Consider the following 23196-nt stretch of genomic DNA (forward strand, 5'->3'; position numbering starts at 1 on the left):
TCTTTTGTGGTTCTTTACAAATTTTAGAATTACTCCATTTCTATGAAAAATGAAATTTAGATACGGATTATACTAAATCTATAGATTGCCTTGGGTAATATGCACATCTTTCATCAGTGTCTTAGTTTTCACTGAAAGGACTTTCACTGTCTATGTTAACTTATTCCTAGGTATTTTATTCTAGTTGATGTGATTGTAAATGGGATAGTTTCCCTATCTGATAGTTCATTGTTGGTTTATAGAAACACAATGGCTTAACATATATCTAAATATATATTATCCTATAACTTTACTGAATGTGTTTATTGTTCTAATAGTTTTGGGGTGGTATCTTTAGGGTTTTTCTACATAAAAATCAAGTCATCCACAAATAATGACAGGTTTGATTTCTGTCTTCACAATTTTGATGCCTTTGGTTTCTTTTTCTTGCCCAACTGCTCTGACTAGGACTTCTAGTATTATGTTGAATAATAGTGTCCATGAGATACAAAGTTTTCTCTGAGGTTTTCAACATGGAAAATTGTATTTCCAAATAATAACTTTTAAAACCTACCTTGTAATATTTACACTTATATTTTTGTTCCATTTCATTGGTCAGAATTTCCAAAAGCTAAGTTGATCTTTAACAAATAAATGCATTCGCATTGTTGTCACTAGCATTTCCCCAATGAGTGATGTAGCTTTTTTGTTTTCAAAAAATGAATGCCATATTTACCCTGTTTTGTTTTTTTTTCATTTTTGAAATTCTTTAAACTATCAATACTATGTAGCATATTCTTCAGATCTGTGCCTGAGCCCCTGAGATTCAATTTGAATAGCTAAAAGCACAAATTTGCTATATAGAGGCCACACCACAAATACATTTGTAATTAACTGAGATTCTCATGGGACCTGACTTTACTGATAAATGCTGGGAAATAATGACAAATTCCCCTTTTAGGGTTGTACTGGATATTTTGTATACTATATTTTCCCAAGCATGCTCTTATGGGATGACTACAATTGTTTTCTGAGAAAGTCAAAAGGATTAGTAGCATCCTTTGCACAGGTCATATTAGAAATAAGACTATTAGAGGTGAATCCACTTGTCTAAAGATTGCTCAACTTTGGAGACACGCACTAAGGTTTTCAATACTCTAGATCACTCTCACACCATTTTATGCATCCATCATAAGATGGTAATTTACTGTATATGCTAAGGTCTACTGGTAAATTTGTGGCATATAGGTATAATCTCCTTGATAATCATCTATGGAAGTTATGTGTCTTCATTTAATCCTTTTCTTCTATTAATGAAGATACACATTAGTTATTTCAAAAGGCAGTTGATTTAATGTGAAATATGAGGATCAAAAGAAGAAAGTTATTTCTGAGGCACTACTCTGCACAAGTAGTTGTGATTAGAATTTTTATGTAGTAAGATAATTCATCAGAAAATTTTATTATCCCATTTTACAGTCAAGGAAGTTAATGCTAAGAGAGGTAGGCTGCCCTTTCCCAAGATCAGTAGATATTGTGGAAAGGAGATACAAATCCTTGTCGACATGATGCCAAAGCTTGTGTGCTCAGTAACTTGAATATATTGCTAGTCATTAAAGAAGCAGGCTGACACAAAGTTCCTGTACAGCTTTGATCAGAGGCTAAGGAGAAAGAAGGTAGCCATAAGTAGTGAATTGTTAGAAAAACTTCATGACCAGGGTCTACATTTTCTCATGTCTTTTATGTCCTCACACAGAATATGATTCAGCAAACACTCAATAAGGCAGTGGCTCCCCAACTTTAGTCATTATGAGAATCACCTGGAGAGCTGATAAAAAATACAAATCTCACTATTTTACTATGTTCTTCAGCTGAGTAACAAAATTTAGGAACATCATGATGAGGTATTAATCATTTATGCAAATATCATTAGCTATAGAAAGCAATGCAGGGCTGCAAGTAAACCTACAACTGAATGTGTATGTATGTAAAATATTAAAATGTAGCATTTCTTCAATTGTGCTCTGTGAAATATAATTTGTAGGAACAATTAATATATGGTATATGACTAGCATGTGGCTGATCCATTTGATAAGTACTACAGGACAGACCATCTTTATAAATATTAGAGTCCTCAGTAGAATGGAAAAAGCTTCTAGAAGTCCTGAAATAAAAATGTAAGTTTTCACTTAAGTTTTAATAACCCATGTAAATTTATAAACTTATTAACATGTATATGTATATATGGAGGCCTGTATATATGTACAATATATCTCTAGCCCCAGGTCACTGATTTGTAGAACAGCAGTATAATCATAACTATTTAAGAAAACATTTTTTCAAAAGAGACGTGGTCATTCTCTTTATACACAGAAGTAAAAAATTGTCACAAAGTATTGAAATATTAGCAATAGGAAGTTTATAATAAAGGTGTGCTAAAATATTTTAGTGAGAAGTATAGTTGTGATACAGTGACAAATGCATAGGACATAAAAGGATAGTGAGATATGTCCCTTCTAAGATTTTAATGAGATTCATGAAGAGTTCTATGCAATAAGACGTATATGTTAAAATGCTGTAATGAGATGAATACGTGAGATGGTTTAATGAGCTGTCTCAGGAAGTGTCGTGTGAGATGGACATCCTTCAGGGCTGAAATGAAATGGGTGAAAGAAAAAGTGTAATGAGCTGGTCACACAACGGAGAGACAGTATAATTAGATGCATAAAAGAAGGGAGAGTATATATAAATTTTCAAAATATGTAAGATATAATGGGAACTAGGCTTTAATGTAATAAGATGCAGAAATAAAATGACAATGAGATACAAAAATGGAATCATGTAATGAGATATGTAAGGACTGTGTAATGAGATGTGCATGTTTAAGGGATGTAATGAGATGCAAGATGGGAAAGGTGTAATGAGATGAGCACGTTAAATAATCTAATGAGGGGCATGAAGGAAATGATGTCATGTCACATGAAAATTGCAGAAAGTAATGAGATGTGCATTTTTTAAGGACTATAATAAAATAGATAACAGAAACTAAGGAGAATGAAGAAATGGAGAAATCAAATCTTATTACAATGTTAAAAAAAAAACCAAAAAGTAAGAAGAGGGGGTATGTATTTCACACTATTTCTAAGACCATTCTCTTCTATATATTTTGACCCATCTAAACATTTTTGCTGTCCAACCATATACTAAGCACTTTCTATAGGAATATAAAGATATTAATAATTCCTGTCCTCCAGGGTCTACAAAGACAGGTATTTTTTTTAAATAAGCTGATCTATAAGAAATATTAATCCAATATGACAAAAGTTCACACAAGAGATTATTTTAGGTCAAGGTATTTTATACAATGCCTGAATTAAAGTTTTCTTAAAGTTTATAATTCTGAATTCTTTGATCCCTGAGTTCTCTCTTTACAATTACAGAAGTAGATCATAACACTTTCCCCCTAAAGTCTGGATCAAATACCCCATCCTCAAAGTAGCCTATTCTAATCTCTGCAGATTAAAAGCAAAACCAAAATTAACCTTTACTTTATACTGGTGCTATAAGTGAGTAATGACTATTAACCATTTTCCTAATTGTCTGCTACTCCTGGTCAAAGGGAGAGCTAATCAGCTTTATTTTACCCATTGAGACTAAAACATTCACATGGTAGGTGCTTACTAATGAATTCTTGAGTGAATGACTGATTAGGTAAGACATACAGCCTGACAGACTATTCAGGAGAATGCAAATAATATAAATAAGCCAATTCTTAAGACTGATTCAGTTACATTAGATGGAAGTGTTCCTCACAAAATCAGAATTTTTCTCCATGAAAGAAATGCTTTCACTCCTGAGTTTGCTGAGGGAACCTGGTTTCACCATAAGCCCAGTGACCTCTGTGTGAGCATGCCCTGCCTTGTTTTTCACCAGACATCTGTTTGCTTCATTTATAAGCACTTCAGTATATTCAGGAACTCAAGTGCTATTTTAATCAGTCCTGGAAGGAAATAACAGAGTAATTCATTACTGAGCTCATCAACCTGAGGAACTATTGTTTCAGATGTCACTCTTGAGTATTTGTCATTACAAGATGGCCTGCACATGATAACAAGCTCAGATGGAACTACATTGATCTAACTTTTTTATTTTAGTGTGTCCTGTATCAAATTCATCTGGGAGGTAGACCATGGCAAGAAAATCTTGTTCAATTATTTACAAACTTGATGCAGCTGTGAGGTGCATGTTGCAGTAATCCCAATCATTTATACAGGATCTCCCCCTGTGCAGGTCATGCATATGATGAAATAACATTCAAAACTGATCAAAGCCCCTCGAGATGGCCACAGGTCACAACTCGTGAAGCAGCATATACTTGTCATCAGATGGTTGAGAAAAAATCCATCTTGACTCTTAGTACATTGACCTGTTTATTTGTTTCTCACTGATTCTCTCAGCAAAAACATGCCCGCCAGCTTGGTATTCATGACTTTAGAATTTCTCTAGGATATTGATTATTTTCCTAATTGTTTCTTGGGTTTTCTTCTCTACTGATTCTCCTTGACCTGCTAACATTGCTAACATCGATGACATTTACCAAATGTTCTCCAAAAAACTTTTTGCACATGACCATCTCTTCTTTTGGAGAGGTGCTGTGGGGTGGGTAGTCTCCTTTCACCACTTTGAATAACATCAACTTCATTAACAGTTCTGCAAACCATACTTTCCTTGTGATCATTTGTTTTATTCCCACCCAAGCTTGACCCATCAGCTCATTCTAGACACCCACTGAGATTGTACATTCTGACTACTCAGTCATTGCACTCCTGTAAATAGATTATGCAGAAAAGATTCTGCAATTGTAGGACACTGGCTATACCTATTATGATGGGTGATATGCCACCCCCTCATTTGCAAGCAACCAATGCACCTGACACTTATAAAAAAGGAGCTACCCTTGCTCATCTGCCCTCCAAGTCCTAAAACCATTAGTTTTTGGGTTTTAGAAAGTAGTTTATTCCTTAAGCAGAAGGGGTCAGTTTAATTTCATACTCCTGCCACACCTGGATCTTCAGGTGCTCTCATTCTCCAAACAGGGCAGTCACTGTGAGGTACTATCCTGTCCTTTAGATGGAGCAAGTTTCCTGATTGCCTGATTTTGAATTAGATCCCTGTATTGATTCCTATTTTTCAAAATGTTATTGTTTCACTACAGTTTTGATTACTGGGCATGTATGTATGCACACTCCTTGCATAAGATCTTTAAGTAATTTGCCTACTATTCCAGTTCCTCAAAGAATGGGATTCTGATATTGAATCCTTAGAGTTAACTGTAAACAATCCATAACATTTTAAATCCCAATGATGTTTCTTGCCCCTATACCATCTCCCTTATAAGATACTTATTCATTCTGGAAATTTTAAAAAATTATTAAAATAATATCAGAGTTATGATTTTAAAGTCATTGTTGGAACTTGAATTAGTGGTCTGAAAAATCAAGAAAGAAAATATAGAAGAAATCAAAGAAATATAAACCTTGTGGGAAAAATATGATACTTAGAAAAGAGATACAAATTATATACCACTAAAAGGAGATCCAGAAGGAAAACTAGTGGGGGAAGCAATGGAGGGAAAACAATGACTAAACAACTCTGGAATAAAATTTTGCTGAGCTAAATGAAGAGTTAAATATGTAGATTAAAATAGTTCACTAAGTTTCAGGCAAGAAGGATAAGAAAATAGATTTACATAGACATACCTTGGGTAAAATATATTGCTTCAAGAATAAAATATTAGCAGCCTCAACACGGGACATATGTGTTACTTAAAAGAAAAAAGTAGAAATAACATTTAATTGGTTTGTGCTTTGTTCATCTTCAGCACTGAAGGTCAGTAAAAGGTGAAATTATTATATAACAAAAAATGAATTATAATTTGAGAATCCTATACCCAGCCAAGATTTGTATTTGTGTATTAGTGAATATAGGATATATTACCTATATACTGAAGAAATTAGTAAAAATATTCTAAGTAAATAATCATTAGAATTAGAGTCCTGAAGATTGGAAAATAGGAAGTAGAAAAATCAAAGACATATAGGACTTCTCTCTCCATTGACTCTGTAAATGGATAGTAATAGATGATAGAATATATGTAAACCACACATACTACAAGGGAATAGATTTGAACTAAAAGTATGAAACTATCTTAGCATGACTTAGAATATGGGATCAAGTGGGTGGTAACGTAAAAGTGTTCTAACGGTCTCATTCTGTTGGCATAAGCATGAAAAACTCAGGGTGGGTGGCTGGGGATGTAGCGTCTTGATAAGAAATAGCTGAATATTTGGAATTATTACTAGAAAGTATTGAGAATTTGGGAATTAGGTAGACACTAGTGAAAGGCTATAGCACTTGTAAATTATAAAGAGGAATCAGTTATAGAAAGAATAAAATAAAGCTTACTAGTGGCTATACAAAATTCGACGGAACAGATTTTCATTTCTAAATGATAGCTCAGCGAACAGACTGGTGGTTGCTCAAGGTCAGAGGTTGGGGAAGGGGAAATGAATGAAGGTGGTAAAACAGTACAAACATCCAATTATAAGATAAATAAGCACTGGGGATTTAATATACAGCCTGATCACTAAAGTTAGCAATACCTTACTGTGTATTTGAAAGTTGCTAAGACAATACATAGAAAAGTTCTCATCACAAGAAAAAAAAATTAACTGTGTAGTAGATGTTAACTAAACTTAGTATTGTAATCTTTTAACAATATATGTATATATCAAGTGATTATGTGGTACACCTTAAACTGAAATAGTGTTGGATATCAATTGTTTCTCAGTAAAACTGGAAAAAAAGAAAATATAAATATAAATGAAATTGAAAATTTCATGAAAAAAATATGGACACTATAATACTATGTTGCAAGTCAAAATTCTGCTACATACCACTCACCAGAACTATAAAGACAGGTTGAAAAAATGATGGAATGGGCTAAGAGATACTAAGAAATGCAAACAAAAAGAAAACAGAGGTACAGTGTAAGTATGTAACAGGGTAAATTCTAAGAATAAAAGGACTAACTAGGATAAAAAAGATTTTACAATCCTTGGAGGTGCAATTTATAAAGACAATAAGACAGTCATAAAATTTTCAAGGTCAAGCAACAGTGCATCTAAATATATAAAGTGAAAAGTATTAAAAATATAAAAACTGATGAATATATATTTTAATTGGATATTTTAATTGAAGTCTTTCAAATAAAATTTTAAGTTAGAAAAAAGTAAATTTATAATACTATTTCACAGCTACCTATGCATCTTAATATGCTTTAAAAAATGTAATTGTTTTATGCCCATATTATATATGTAAAAATATGTACATAAGAAGAAACCACAATACAAAAATAGAGAAATGGCAGGCTACATATTTTTATCATCATTTAGTAGAATTAAAAATTAGAGGAAGAGGGTCCCACATGGTGCGCGGACCTCTCCTGCCGCCCGCTGCTCCCCTCAGCAGTGTGCTTCGGTCCTTCTGCCTGCTCTGCTCCCCGCTCTGGCTCTGGTGAATTCTCTCACCCTCCCACGCTTCTGACTGTACCCAGTGCATGTATAAACCAAAACAAAACAAACAAATAAATAAAATAAATAAGACATGCCTCTAGAAAATTTAAAAAAAAATAAAAAAATTAAAAAAAAATTAGAGGAAAATGACAATATTACTAAATTTTCTGAACCATCTACACAGCAATGAAATGGAAATTATATATGGCAAAACTTACGAGGTAGCAAAAGCTTAATCAGAGGAAAATGTATAGCATTACATGCCTTCACAACTAAAGATGAAAGACCAAAAATAAACACTTAAAAAAGTTTTGTGAATTTAATTAGCAAAAAAGGATGAAGCATGCTTTAAAATATATATAAAATTGGAAAGTGTAAGAAATAATTGTAGCTGTGAAAGATGACAGAAAATTTAAGGGACTATAATACTCAATAGCATAGAATTTGAAAACCTAGAAGAAATGTACTTAGTTTAATCCAAGAAGTAGAAAATGAGAAACTACCATGAAAGAGGTGGAAAATATAGTTACAGATCTAAAATTTAAAAATCAAGTTAAACAGTAACAAAAGATTTTATAGCTAGGTCCTGTCTATTAATCCTTTAAAGATTAGCTAGTTCTGATGTTAACTAAATCTGAAATTCCCCAAATAAATTTCACAAACTGAGTACTCTTAAGACAAAATAGAATAAAGATAATATTTAAAAAAGGCAAATTTTGCCTATGAAAATAAAAGGGACAATTCTCTATGTCACATGATCAAGTAAAATTCATGAGTCTGCAGCAATATAAAATATAGCATAACATATAGGAATAATTTGAGAATTGTAAAGATAGCTCAATATTAAGAAATCGACAAAGACAATTCACCATACCAACACGTTAGAAAAATCAGATTGTAATTTAAATAAATGACTTGTGGTAGGATTCTGCAGAAAAACTTAAAATCAACTCTCTGAAATTACCTTAAAAAGGAAATTTTTTATAAATGTAATGATTTACTGAACAAATGAACAGACACAAAGTTCTTCTAAAGTGAAACTTGTAATGCCATCAGAATGCTGGAGACACCCAGAGCAGTGAAGCCTGTTCTCATTCATGGGCTGAATAGTATTTGGCCTGATAAATAGAATTATTGCCAAGATCTTTAAATATTCCAGGGGGTTTGTACTTGAAAATCACTCCCTACTATTATTAGGTCACTTAATATAATAAAAGTAGTATAATAAAAGTAGCATTAATACTTTTAAGTTTATCTAATATCATAAGTAGTACTTGTACAACTAAACATTAAAACTTACAAACTAAGTTTGCAGGTCAACTTTTCCCAAATATTTTGAAAATAGACAAACTTCCAACTTATTTAAATGCATCAAATCCTTGAAAAACACAGAATATTTTTATACTGATAACAAAACTTGGATTATGAGTCACTTAACATTTAGCAGAAGTATGCTGTAGAATGTGTCATTGATTTTGTATTGTTTGTGATCAGATCCCTAATTTTTCGCAAAAGGCACAAGTTCCACTCTCTCCATCCATGTTTATAGGGGATACTCTCACATACAGAGCCCACAGTGTGCACTGTGTGACTGTCTCATTCTGTGTCAGTACCCCAGATTTAGTCACCTTATCGAAAATCACTCATACTTTTCCCCATATGCTTGAATCCTTTTTTACTCATCTTTTGATTAGTCTAGAATCTGAGCAGGTAAGAATATGTTAGAAATGACAAACTTATGAGAACTATAAATAACAGTAGCAATAATACTGAATTCTTATGAATTACAAAATAAAATGAAAAGAATGGCATGTAATTTATGAAGTTACACATTATGGTAGAATCTAATTGCAATATTTGGGAGAGTGTTAGAAACCTTAACTCTAGAAATTAAGTTTGTATGTTAAAAAATCAAGTTAATGCCTTATGTAATAGGATATTTAATTTCCAAACTAGTAGAGAAATATTTTAAGATAAGACAACAAAGAAATTCAATCTATTCAAAAGAATGCAAGAAAAAAAATGACAAGGTGGTAGGAATTAATCCAAGCAAATAGATTATCTTGGAAAATGCACAATCTTTCTAGGTAAAAGACAATTTCAGACTGAACAAAAATCCTACAAAATCTAGCTACATGGTATTATAAAGCATCAGTTTAAAACATAAAAACCCAGAAAGATGGAAAGTCACAAAATGGAATAAAGTTATGCCAAACAAGCATTGCTCAAAGGGAACTGTGTGCCTGTATTAGTCCTGGATGAAATAGACTCTAGAAGGATAAAAAGCATTATTGCAGATAAATAGGATCATTGCATATTGATGAAACATTCACCAGGAAGATGGACTCTAAAAAACTGCAGGCACCTGGTGACTTTAAAATATCTTAATTTGACAGAATTATAATATACAAATCTACCAGCACAGTGAGTATTGTTCTCTCATTAACTGAGAAGAACAGCACAAATTAATAAAAGTGTAGGTTATTTAAACTACAAAATAAGTTTGACCCAAGAGCACTGACACCTGCTGGTGTGTCCTATGCAACCTTGATGACAAAGCTCCAGTGCAGCTCTCTGAGCCTCAGAAGCACCCATGCCTCTGGGGCAGCCCATGGAGGGGCCTTGCTTTCAGCTGGCCTGCCAGGCTGCACTACGGGGTTTTGTTCCTTTCTGTGTTTGTGTTTAAAAGCATGTTTTGTAGCCACATTTCACTACCTCTTTTTTCAAATGCCCTTTTCCTTGTTTTCAGAGACTGGAAGCGTGGCAAGTGTATTTTCAAACATCCCTTGCCCTATAATTTCTACTTTGGATTCTGCTGTGAGAAGCATCCTGTGACATTTTGAGAAGAGTAGAAGCAAACGCCTTGACTGCTCTGGAGACGATGGTGAGTTGGCTTTGGCTGATAGCAAAAGTGTAACAGGAAAAACACTGTCTGGAAAAGCTCCAGTTTTCTGTCTACTCAGAATACTCCTACTATAAATGTGTGGGGGTGGGAGTGGTGGGGTGAGATTTAGCAAATCTCAGATTCTCTCAGGACACTAAGTGGGATTCCTACAATTTAAGTCAATTCTGATACTATCTGGAGACAGCATCAGATCCCACAGGTTAAGGGCTTTGTCCCAAAAGACTGCCCCACACACCCATCACAAGTACAGTTCTCTCCTGTACAGTCAGAGTTCCTAATTCCCCTCCTTAGGCTTGGTCATTTGTTAGAGTGGCTTGCAGAATCAGGCACAAAGTTCACTTAATAAATTACTGGGTTATTATAAAAGGATTCAAGTCAGAACCAGACAGAAGAGGTGCAGAAGGCAGGGTATCAGCAAAGAGTCACAGAGCATTCACACCCTCCCACACATTCCCTCTCCAAACACCTCCATGTATTTAACAGCCAGGAAAATCCCACTAGTACTTTGGGTTTGATGGAGACACATCACTTTGGCATGATTGATGGACTCAATCTCCAAGCCCCTCTCCCTTCCCCAGAGGTGGGGTAGGTCTGAAACTCCCGACACTCTAATCAAGATAGTTGGTTCCCTGGCAATCAGTCTCCCTTTTAGGGACTTTCCTAAAGTCACTTCATAAGCATAAACTTTTGAAAAGGACTTGTTATAACCAATGAAGACCACCTCTAAGGAAATTCCAAGGGTTTTTAGGAGGTTTGTGCCAGGAACTGTGATGAAGACCAATATATATTTATTATAAATTACATTATCACCACAGGTCTCTTGGGTCTTCTGTGTATCACCCGCTGCAGGAAGTTGTATCTGTCATTCCTGATTACTTAGAAACTTGCATTTTCTTTGACCTTTGATCTGTGAGAACGTCTAATTGTTTTAGAAGCACCTTATTTCCCAGATACTGTTACCAACCTCCTCAATGGGAAGATCCACCATTTGCCTGGTGCTTGAACTCAATGGTTCATCAACCAGGTTCATAAAGCAAAGAAAGATCTTTGTTGTCTGGCCTGACTATGGAGAAAGGGGCCCATGTTCCAAAGCAACTTTCTCTGTGGGCTTGGGGTAGGTGAGGGCATAAGGTTTTGAATTGGGGTATTCTGTGTTCCTCATCTTCTAGGTGGGAAAGTAGGTTGTGCGTGGTCTTTTCCATTATCTGCTGGTACACAGGTCACACATCTCCACCTCTGGGAGTAATTTTTAGTATTATAATGAAACAAAGGTCACCTTTAGGTTATTCCAGTCCCTTTTTCTCCGAGGGAGCTAATCTGGGCCAGTCATCTGTGGTTTCAGCTGTTTCAACTATCTGGACTCCCCTTCTGCAAAATGACATATCTGGGTACGGGTAAAACAAAACTACCTCAGGTAGGCACAATATTTATTCCTGCTTGAAACTCCAAGAAAACACAAGAACAATTTTTTTTTTTCTAATTGAGGACTCTTTCAGTAATTTGTCTTTCCTCAAAACCGTGTTTTATAATTTGCATATGTATATACACATGTAACTGCAAATAGTGATTTGATGGGATATATATATTTTTTAAGCATACCTGCATCATTTATGCAAAGTGAATATATTAAGCCTGGCAGCAAGTCTCAAAAATAACAGAATATTGGTGTATCAGTTCTATGACTACATTACAACTAGGAACTAGGTTAGAATTTTTTTTTGTGGGACCCTCGCTGGTGGCTGGGGAATGAATCGGCGCTGCAGAGGCTGCGGGCAGCCTCGCAGCCCAGCACTCAACCGCTGCGCCACCAGGAGAGGCCCCAACTAGGTTAGAATTTTATAAAATATTTGAAAAGAGTATACTCAATATTTAAATATCTCTCAAATTAAATGCATCCAAGAAAAAGATACTTGAGATTATAAAGTCATGAGTGATTAGGAATAAACTATCAATATGTAGTTTGAAGCTAAAATGTTACCAAGTTGAGGGTTGCCAAGACCACCTTCTTGTTCACTGATTTTATAGGACACGGAGGACTCAATACAGTGTACTTATGGCTATAATTTATTATAGTAAAAGGGTAACAAGCATAATCAGAGAAGTGGATAGGCATATGGGCCAAAGTTGGGGGACAATAAGAAGCACATTTCTGAGAGCTCTCTCTCAAGGGAATCACACAAGATGTGCTTAATTCACTCAGTGAGGACTTTTGACAGCGCATATGAAATGTTATCAATCAGGGACTCTATTAGAGACCCGATGGCTAGGTTTTTTATTGGAATTGGTAACATAGATGCCCCTTGCTTGGTAAGTACCCTAATTCCCACAATGAAAGCAGGTGTTCAAGTAAACCATTCTGTTTGTACAAATATTTTAGGCACAGTAAGTCACTTATCAATTAGTGGCAGGAAAACTCCCAAAATCCGAGTTCCTAGATATCAGCCAAAGTCCACTTTTATAAGAAGGCCTTTCAAAGGCTGGTAGTCACATTTGCTATGGTGTATCTCTTTTTGGTATCTCTTTTTTGGTAGTTACTGAAGGGGAAATACATCACTTTAAATGCATGCATTCAAAGCAGGAACTAGAATAATAGTAGACTAACAAGGAAAAAAATAAATGGAATGAAACAAAAAGATGATTAACAAAATAGAAAAACTATAATAGAATCAAGTAAATTTGATTCCCTGAGAAGAGCATAGGATAAAAATTAAGTGGAAATGTTATTATAAATAGGAAATTTAGGTGGTAATAAAACTGAATAATTTCATGAGTAAATTGTTGGATAGATTCCTTGACACTCCTATCTCATCAAGAGATCTATATCTGTTGTTTTTAATTCTGGAAGGCTTTTCTGATAATTTGAGTAACTGAATATGGAGAAATGATGGTATACTCCTTTTCTGGATTCCTAATCTAAGAGACTGGCAGCTTCCATTTCCTGCCTTGGAACACTCATGCCTGGAACCAATCCATATTGTATTACTAAATCCAAGCAATTCTGAAGAGATACCCACATGGAGAATCATGGTGACCTCAATCCAATAGCCTAGTTCAGGTCCCAGTAGAGAGCTAACCAGCATGTAAGTAAGCCATCTTGGAAGTAGACCATTCATCTTCGTTAACCTCCCCAGATAATGCTGTGTGGAGCAGAAATAAACCATCCAACTAAACCCTACCCCAATTGCAGATTAGTAAGCACAATAAATTACTGTTGTTTTAATCCACTAGGGTTTGGAATGGTTTGTCACATAGCAGTTATGGTAGAGTACAGAACTCGATGAAATTGACAATTCAATGGAAAATATAATTTTCCAAAATATACTCAGTGTATAAAGCCAGAATAATCCCAATACATACTGGAATGTTATTGGAATAGGTTCAACTTGGTTGCAGAATCAAAATTTTCCCACAAGGAACAAATGAACCCAGTTACATAGATAAGTTCTATCAAACGATGGACAAGTTAGTCCAATTTAAACAAAATATCCACATCATAGACTAATTTCACTCATGATTTAGATAAAATATATGCAAACCAACAAAGTACATTAAAATTTTAGTGAACTCTGATCAAGTTTTATCTTAAAGAGCAGGGGTAAGATCGCTAGTGATTCCATAATTTGTTTTAATTTTTAAAACTATTATATTTTTTCGAAATTATTTTCCTGTTTTCCAGTGTATTTCATGAATAAATTTACCTTTATTGTTATTGAGGTCATGATAAATTTAGACTAAATTGGGAGAATTGATTCTTTCATAATGTTGAATCCTCTAATACAGAATATGGCATGCTTTTCTATTTGCTTATATTTCTCAGAAGAAATGCAATTTTTTCTTCATATAGATCATACCTATTTTTTTCTTGCCAAATAATATTATTTAGTCTATTTCCAGTTTACTCTGCTTATACTAGCAGAGATAAGATACATCTTTCCTCTACATATTTCATAGAATCACCAGAAATTCTGAGCAAATTTACACTCCTCTCTCATTAAAACTATAAATTCATCAATTTCACATTACTTTCACAGTTTTTTGTTTGAGTATTATAGAGATAGATGGCTTTTTCCAAACATGACCTGATCTGGTCAGCCAGAATTTTTATTGTTCTTTTGATGCCTATGTTGTAATTGGCGATTGTAAACTCTTTTAGATGTTCCTTTGTGTTTTCAGCCCTACCTCAGACATTTTAAAAGCATCCTTGTTTTCTAGCAATATTTTGCAGAACTATCTTGATTTTTCTCCTGCTTCAAAGAACAGCATTCCTTGTAATGAAAAGTATTTTCAAAGATCAAAATGATCAAAATTTAAGTGCTAGAGGAACAAAGTAGCTTTATCCCCATGGATATTTTGGGAGGAAATATGACTTCCCTGTTTAGACCACTAACTTAGCTCTCTTTTTTCAGGTTAGTTTTAGTCTACAATAATACAATTTAATCTCTCTAACATTGCTAAATCCTTTTATATTCAATTCTAATAGTGTAATCTCCATACATTTCTGTTTATATCTTTAGCACCTTTTCCAGGTTGCAATTATTCCACCTTCTATGCTATCCAATAAGACTTTGTATTATACTGACCACAATAAGACAAAGTGAAAGCAAATTTTAATAATCACTATGAAAATACAATTTCTTTTACCCTACTGATAATATTGGACACCTTAAAAATCTCATAATCTAGTAAAAAAAAAAAAAACTAGTAGGTTTAATATTGGGATTTGGTAAGATAGCTGGAAATAAGGTCAATAGGCAGAAATTACTAGCTTTATCTTTTCTGGCAATAACAAGCTAGAAATAGAATTGGGGAGAATAATCCAAGTAAAAATTTCCATATCTAGTAGCGAACACTGTGATAAGGGACTCCAAGAAAACTATATATTATAGAACATGAAAAAAATCTGAATAAAGTAGAAAGACATGTGATTACAAATAGTAACTTAATTTTATGGTTTTTCTTCCTTTTACCTTTGGATTACATGTTGTTAAACTTCTAATGACAAAAATACATAGTCTGTGTATGGTATAAATTCATGGAAGAAGAATACGTATGGATTCCCTTGCTAGATATTATAGTCATATTGTATCATATGGTGAATGCAAAACTACCGAGAACTCAAAGGTTTACAGCATTATTCTGTAAGATGTCAGCATTTGACAAAAGACAGTATCAAGTCAACCTTCAGTTTTTACAAGCTGACTCTTAAAATAACTATTGATCTTTGACTTATTAATTAGTTTAGTTTCCAACCTCCTTGTATATTCCTTGCATGATCAGCAGCCTGAAAAGATAAGTGATCTGCTCAAGCTACTCAAACATGGTGGTATTAGACCCAGCATTCTGCTCATATCTAAGCATTTCTTGATCTTAGGGTAATCATTGAGCACATACCCTTCCTCACCTCCCAGCTTTGAGGCAATACTCAAGCTAAGTTGTGCTACTTACACAACTTCTTGGCAATTCATTTCAGAAAAGTCAGCATTCTGTGTCAGTGGCTCCTGGTTCATGCTATCCATCACTTGCTATCACCACTCCTCCTAGTTTAAAATAGGTACTCCCTTTGATAATATAACCTATAATTTCCATCTATATTAGTGTTTATTCTCAGTATAATCTGGGAGTTAGGTAGAGGCAGATAGTGGTAGGGAGTTCTGATGTGGTGTTTGTTAAGCATTTGTATGTAAATATAGTTAAATTCAGAATCCCCTAATACTGTAATGTGAATTCTTTTTTTTTTTTTTTTAAAGATTTGTTTATTGATTGATTGATTGATTGATTGATTGATACATACAAGCACTGGGTACAGTCAGAAGCACGGGAGGGCGAGAGAATTCACCAGAGCCAGAGCGGGGAGCAGAGCAGGCAGAAGGACCGAAGTACACTGCTGAGGGGAGCAGCGGGCGGCAGGAGAGGTCTGCGCGCCATGTGGGACCCTCCTCTGGTGGCCAGGGAGCAGCCGGGGATCGAACCGGCGCTGCAGAGGCTGCGGGCAGCTTCGCAACCCAGCGCTCAACCGCTGCGCCACCGGGGAGGCCCTGTAATGTGAATTCTTAACTCTAGTATAAAGGACAAACATATTCAAAATAACTGACTACAATGATTTGTTAATGGACACAATATAAAAATGTGACATAAAAACAGAAGGGGAGGGAGTAAAACAGTTTTGTATAAGATTAAAGCTCAGTTGTTATCAGCATAAACTAGACTGCCATATCTATGTTTTATGTAAGCTTTATGGTAACCATAAAGCAAAAAACTACAGTATATTCACAAAATATAAAGAGAAGGAAATCAAAGCCTACATAAAGTCATCAATTTACAAAGGAAGAGAGGAAGAAACAAACAAGGGAATTATAAAAGTCAGGAAAACAGTAATATAGCATTAATGAGTCTTTACCTATCAATAATTATTTTAAATGTAAATAGATTAAATTCGGCAAACAGAGTCACTGAATGGATTTCAAAGAAGACTCAATTATAGGCTACCTATAAGAGACTCATTTTAGCTTTACAGACACATAGGCCCAAAGTAAAGAAATCAAGAAAGATAGTCATGTATAACGTAACAACAGGATATATTCTGAGAAATTTGTTATTAGGTGACTAGATGGTTGTAAGAATGTCAGAGTGTAATCACACAACCTAGATAGTAATGCATACCTAAAGTAGGCTCTTGCAGCCACTGTTGCTGATGCAGTCTGAAACTAACCAGAACATTAAGTAATGCATGTCTCCTTCATGCAGATGGAAACCAAGAGAGATTAGGGATGAATATACTTATATCCGACACATTATACCTTAAGTCAAAAACTGTAACAAGAGCCAAAGGTGGGTAATGTAGAATAATATTGAGGGTCAATTCATCAAGAGGATACAAAAATTGCAAAATATATGTAGCCATCATCAAGCATCTAAATGTATTTAGTAAATATACTAATATCTCTAAATAACAAAAAGAAAAAAGCCAAAATACCCAAGTAATGCAAGTAAAAGAGCAGACTACCCAAATAGACTTTAAAAAAAAAAAATTCCTCGTTTAGTTTTTCACAGTAGGGGATTTCTCCCCTCAGGTGTGGTCACTGTTATTATCCCACTACCAAAATACCCATGATCCTTCAGCATGCTCTCCTGAACACACAGTTTTCCCAAAAGAGACACACAAATGGCCAACATGTGGATGGAACCATGTAAAAGATGCTCAACATCACTAATCATTAGGCAAATGCAAATCAAAACCACATTGACTCCACATTTTAACTAACCTGTTTGTTCTTTTTGATAGGCACATTTTCACAGGTCTGAGGTGGTATCTCATTGTGTTTCTGGTTTGCATTTCCCTGTTAAATGATGATGAGCATTTTTCATGTGCCTACTGGCCATCTGTCTTCTTTGGAGAAGTGTCTATGTAACTCTTTTGCCCTTATTTTGGTTGGGTTATTTGTTTTCTTTTCCTTGAATTGTGTGAGTTCTTTGTAGATCTTGGGTATCAGCTCTTGTTAGATATATGATGTACAAGTATTTTCTCTCATTCAATGGGGTGTCTGTTTTAATGACAGTTTCTTTTGCTGCTTAGAAGCATTTTAGTTTGATGTAGTCACTTGTTTATCATGCCATTGGAAACAAAGACATCACTAAAGCTAGTGTGGTGGAGTGTCTGGTCTATGTTTTCTTCTACATATTTATGGTTTCAGGGCTTACGTTGAAATTATTTCATTTTGAATAGATTTTGTATATGGTGTGAGATAGTGGTCTAGTTTCCATATTTTGCACATGGCTGTCCAGTTTTCCCAGCACCATTTGTTGAAGAGACTTTCCTGTTGTCACTGTACATGTACTCTTGGCTCCAAACTGGTCCAACCCACATGGAAAACACAATAGAGGTTTCCCAAAATGTCACCTTGAGGGGCAGCTGTATTGGAGGAAGGACAACTTAAAATCTAAGTAAGGAGAGAGAGACCTCAAGGGGCTTGCATCTCTGGAAATGCAGCACCTTTTTCAGGGGCAGTCTCACATTTATTGGGGATGAGGGAAGGTGGACAAATACGTGAAGGAAGGTGTGGAGGAATGTACATGTGGGGATGTGTATTGGGGATGCATAATAGCTTGGCACAAGCTAGGGGGAAGTACATAGGGCTGTGGCCAGTGTGTGTGTGTGTGTGTGTGTGTGTGTGTGTGTGTGTGTGTGTGGAGGCGCTCCATTGTTCCTGCTGATCAAAACATCCTATCTCCAGCTCCTGTTTTCATTTAACTTTCTGTCAAGGTGGTCTAGATTGTTACACTAATTAGCTGGTTATGCTAATCTTCCCATAATATCTGCCTGTAGTTTTCAGCAGATACTGGTTCCCCAAAATGTTCCTCATTCCAAGACTTTTGTCCTGGCGAGAAGCCCCCTGCCTAACTCTGCATTTTAGCATGACCAGCAGGAACTCTACCAAGACAATATCCCAAGAACAAGGGGGGGCTAAGGAATCCACAACAAAGTATTAAAAATACACTAATATAAGGTATATATACACTCCTATGTTCATTGCAGCCCTAGTTACAGCAGCCAAACTTTAGAAACAACCTATAAGCCCAGGACAGATGAGTGGATTAGGAAGATGTGTATAGACACAATGGAATACTACTTAGCAACTGAAAAATACAAATTTTTGCATTTGTGACAACATGGATAGAACTGGACAAGATTATGCTAAGCAAAACTCGTCAGCAAGAGAAAGACAAATACTGATGGTTTGACATGTATGGGATATAGAGGAACAAAACAAAGGGTCAGAGTCATACCAGCAACAAACCCTACAAGTCTGACTAGAACTGAGGCCAGCAGAGGTAAGAGTAAGTGTGGACAGCTGGCCCAGTAAACTATGATGGAAAACTGTGGTAGAATGATGGGTGTGATAACATCCATCTGAATGGATGAGATCCTATACCTCTGAAGCATATACAGTATTGTAAAACAATGTTATCTCAATTAAAAAACAAACCACAACAAGGTACCTCATACCTGTTAGAAGGGCCTTTATCAAAATGGCAAGTGTTGGTAAAAATGTGGAGAAAAGGAAACTCTTGTGCACTGTTGATGAGACTGTAAATTGATGTAGTCATGTAAAACAGAATGAAATTTAAAAATCAAAAATTAAAAGTAGTGAACTGGGCCTCCTTGATGTCGCCAAGGAGTTAAGTCTCAGCACTATGCAGCCATTGGCAGCCACTGCAGCACAAGTTCAATTCCTGGCCAGGCAGCTAACCCACATGGCACAGTAGATCTCTCCTGTCTCACCTGCTGCTCCCCTCAGCAGTGTATTTCAGTCAATCCGCCTTTTCTATTCCCCTCTCTGTCTCTGGTGAATCCCTGCACCACCCCAGCACTTGTATGCAAAAATAAATAAATCTTAAAAAAAAAAAACAAGTAGAGAACTAACATACGGTAACCTGACTTCTGGCTGTATATCTAAAGGAAATAAGTAACTTGAAGAGAGATCTGTGCTCCCCTGTTCACTTCAGTGTTACTTGCAGTAGTTCAGAGAAGGGAGCAACGAACTGTGATGGGTGAATGAATGGATAAAGTTGTGACCTGTTCATGTATCTGTATCCACACAATGGACAGCTATTTAGCAATGAGAGGAAATTGTTACTTGCAGCACCATAGCTGGGCCTAGTGAAATAAGTCAGATAGAGACAAATAGTTTTTGTTAAAATGGTTCAATTATATAATAGTGTTATCACCTCTAGTCAGCTTGTTTTCCATTAGAATCTCAGACTTTACTCAGCTGAGAGCTGAAAATGTGTATCCTTTACCAACTTTCTCTATTTCCCCACCACTGGCAACCACTTTTGTAGTCTGTTTCCACATGTGAACTCATGTAGCATTTTTACATGTAGTAGAAATGCTGCATGATGTAACTTTTATATGGAGTCTAAAAAAAACCTGATTTCATAGAAACAGTAGAATGGTGCTTGTCAGGGAGTGGGGCTGGAGAGATGCTGGTCACAGCTTCAGATATGCAGTCACAGGATAAGTTCTGGGGACCTAAGGTACAGCCTGAGGACTATAGTTAATACCACATTATTGTACACTTAATTCCTGGTAAAATCTTTATTACCATTTGTGTGTGGTGAGCACATTTATTTAAAGTGAAGTAATTTATCACAATAGAATATACATCATGCTAGCGTGTGGCTTACCGTATACTTATGCAATTTTAAATATTAATAAAATTGGGAAACAAGTAGAACCAATAGGGAGAAAAAGAATAAAGAGCAGAGCAGCCAATAAACATTAGGAGAAAAATGAGATGTTAGCTCGAAGGGGATGTGGCGTCAAGGAAATGTTATTATTTTGAAAATGGGAGATTTACCAGTATGCTTTTGCTCTCCTTGTTGGTCCCTCTTTTTTGACAACCGATGGGAAAATTTCAGTGCAGAAAAGTCCTGGGTGCTTGCTTTATTTGAGGCACTCTTATTTTATTTACTCCTTCCCACTGGAAGGGGAAGGAGAGAGTGTAAACCATGTTCAAAGCTACACACACGTGTTGGTTGCTACCTGCTCTTTTCTTTATGCCTAGAAAATGTCCAGTTCCTAGCAGGCAGGCAGTTAGTGTTTCTTGAATATCAACCAGCATTTGAAATCACAATGTCTCATCCCCTATCTTAGGTTTTGGTGGTTGCATTCTGAAACCCTTTCCATGCAGGTCTGTCTATATGGCAGCAGTTTACTAGCCAGCTTTTGCAAAAAGACAGGAGAGGGCATGTTCACTCACAAGGCTAATCTCCCTGAGGACCAGGAGTGAGCTTTCCCATTTCCGTATGTGACCTAGGACAATGTCTGGCATGATTTAACTATTCAATATAATCAAAGATTTGCACATTCCAGAGCCACTTGATTATGTGAGTTGGATTTACATTTATTATCCTGCCAAATAATTCATTTGATGAATTTAAATTTAAAATCTGTTTTTAAATGCTGGTGTTTTACTGATTATAAAATAATATATGCTCATTATAGAAAATGTAGAAAATAGAGAAAAGTTGAAAGGAAGAAATCTGTTCACTTTTAATCCCAGTGTTCAGAGAAAACCACCTTTGATCAGCTTGGTAAATTTTTTCCCTCCCTGTGATTATCAGATCATGGTTCTGGAAGTTGTTTCAATAATTATAATATCTATATTGCTTGTGTGCCTGCAATGTGTGCTATTCTCCCCAAAATTCACAGCCAATCTCTGAAGAAGGAATTAGTGCTGTGACTTTTATAAATGAGAAAAATGAGGCTCAGAGAGATTGAGCTACTTTGTCAAGGCTGCAAGTACAGCCATATTAATGCCCTTTAATTCACCCCTCTGATTTCAAGTGCTATTAAATCTAATTTTCTCTCAGGTTGATAAGGGTCTGTTCTGCTTTTAAATGTCTGTCATACATCCTCTAACAATTAAACATTCTTCTTGAAAGCCTTCATTGATTGAAGCCCCTTGAAGATTCCAGGACTTTCTTTGCCTCTGCCCTCTGATCTGCAGCGCCCACTTTGTAAACAGACATTTGCTTCATGGGCCTATTGTTCTCTTTAACAGTTCTCAATAGAACTCAGGGGAGAGAAAAAAAAAAAAGTATTTCTATTCTGTCCTATGCTTTCACAGAACCTGATACAAATTCCTGACATAGTGGAGGTGCTGAGTAAAAATCATCCAGTTGATAAGTTCTTCCATCTCTGTATCCTGTAGTCCTTCTGCTACATTTTGGGTCTGCTTACTGTTGCTTAAATTGGCAGTCAGTGTAGGGTGATGAGAAATAGGTGAGGATCTTCCCCCTCTGTTTAATAACCTCTAAAGACTTTGTGGGGGAAATGAAACAGCATTTTGAAGCAGAGGTAGAAGAATGTGGTTGGTGTGGCCTTGGCATTTCCTGCATTGTGTGGGTAATGACTATGATGGTCAGTTCTTAGCAGTGTTTCTCACATGGAAGCCATGTTAGGCTTGTTTGCTCTAAGTGATCCCTGCTGTGTTAAAAGGGAAAATAAATATCCCAGTTTCATTTTCATATTTTTGCTAGGTTAAGGGAATGATTTTTTGTGATACCCAGCTTTTTAGCAGCCTGCCAAAGTTACTATAACCATCATTTGTTACACTGGCTTTTAAAAATAAAACAAAACTCCTATATTCAGTATGTCTGTTCAGAACCTATTTTATTTTTAACATTTAGTCATGCCTCCTTGCTGATCTTTTGTACTGCTGCTGTGTTGGCATTAGCTTTGCTATTTATGATTTCTGCATTTCTATTATGACTCTCACATGTTCTTATTTTAGGGTAAAAATATCTTTGACCTGTCCTAAAAAACCCTGCTTATTTAAATCGAAATCTATCATTTCTGCATATCCCTTCCACTCTTGGTGACCAAATCCAGGTTACGAAAGGAAGCTCCACCCCATTTCTATTCCATTGACGTGAAACATGCATCCCATTATTCCTAAGGTCTCCAGGAGGTTAGTAATCAACTCCTGGGAAACACCTAACTATTATTCAGCCTCTTGAGCCAGTGAAATCTATCTGCATTATAGATGAGACTATTGAAACACTCTCCTGACCCATTTTGTAAATGCATTTAGATTGGCCACCGCTGACCCTGTTGATGTGGGAGAACCCACAGAGTCCTCTTTGTGAGCAAGGATTAAGACCAGAGTTCAAAGTTTGGCTCTAATATTGACCAGCTTGTACTACTCGTTCATTCTTTTAATGAGCGAAGACGTA

At 35.7% G+C, this 23196-nt stretch overlaps 1 long non-coding RNA gene across 1 annotated transcript in view; it reads left to right on the forward strand.

Moving 5' to 3' along the window:
• Window positions 1–23196, forward strand: part of LOC119238244 (uncharacterized) — a 200098-nt gene that overhangs the window by 158336 nt on the left and 18566 nt on the right. Inside the window, exon 2 of the long non-coding RNA XR_005123506.2 lies at window positions 10303–10437. This is a non-coding gene — a long non-coding RNA (uncharacterized LOC119238244). The remainder of the gene's footprint in view (window positions 1–10302; window positions 10438–23196) is intronic.

This window comes from Talpa occidentalis, unplaced genomic scaffold, assembly GCF_014898055.3.
Source record: "Talpa occidentalis isolate TD23 unplaced genomic scaffold, MPIMG_talOcc4v2.1 talOcc4.11, whole genome shotgun sequence".
In the NCBI taxonomy this organism is placed as follows: domain Eukaryota; kingdom Metazoa; phylum Chordata; class Mammalia; order Eulipotyphla; family Talpidae; genus Talpa; species Talpa occidentalis.